The sequence below is a fragment of the Penaeus monodon genome, chromosome 28 (assembly GCF_015228065.2).
Source record: "Penaeus monodon isolate SGIC_2016 chromosome 28, NSTDA_Pmon_1, whole genome shotgun sequence".
NCBI classification, from domain to species: Eukaryota; Metazoa; Arthropoda; class Malacostraca; order Decapoda; family Penaeidae; genus Penaeus; species Penaeus monodon.
Window position 1 is genome coordinate 1,194,646 of NC_051413.1, and position 258 is coordinate 1,194,903.

The window sequence follows — 258 nt, forward strand, 5'->3', positions numbered from 1 at the left end:
TTATGATGAGTATTTGTAGTGATGTAAAGAGATTTGAAGGCTTGGTTGTTATTTATGTGTAAGATCTATAAATATGTGCTTTTGTATAGATGGATTTCAAACTCTGATACTGCTCATAGTAGCATAAATTAGATTTATTTGTGATGCTGTAAGAAGTATTATATTGTAATTAAACTAAGAAATTAATTATATATCTTGTACAAATAATTATAATCTTCTGTGATATTTTTTAGATTTTTTAGATTCATAATAACAGTC

The 258-nt window shown here is 24.0% G+C and overlaps 1 protein-coding gene across 1 annotated transcript in view; it reads left to right on the forward strand.

Annotated features, from left to right (window-relative positions):
- The window catches only part of LOC119591263 (ectonucleoside triphosphate diphosphohydrolase 5-like), a gene marked incomplete in the record, with an annotated part of 23,392 nt that overhangs the window by 10,822 nt on the left and 12,312 nt on the right, over positions 1–258 (forward strand).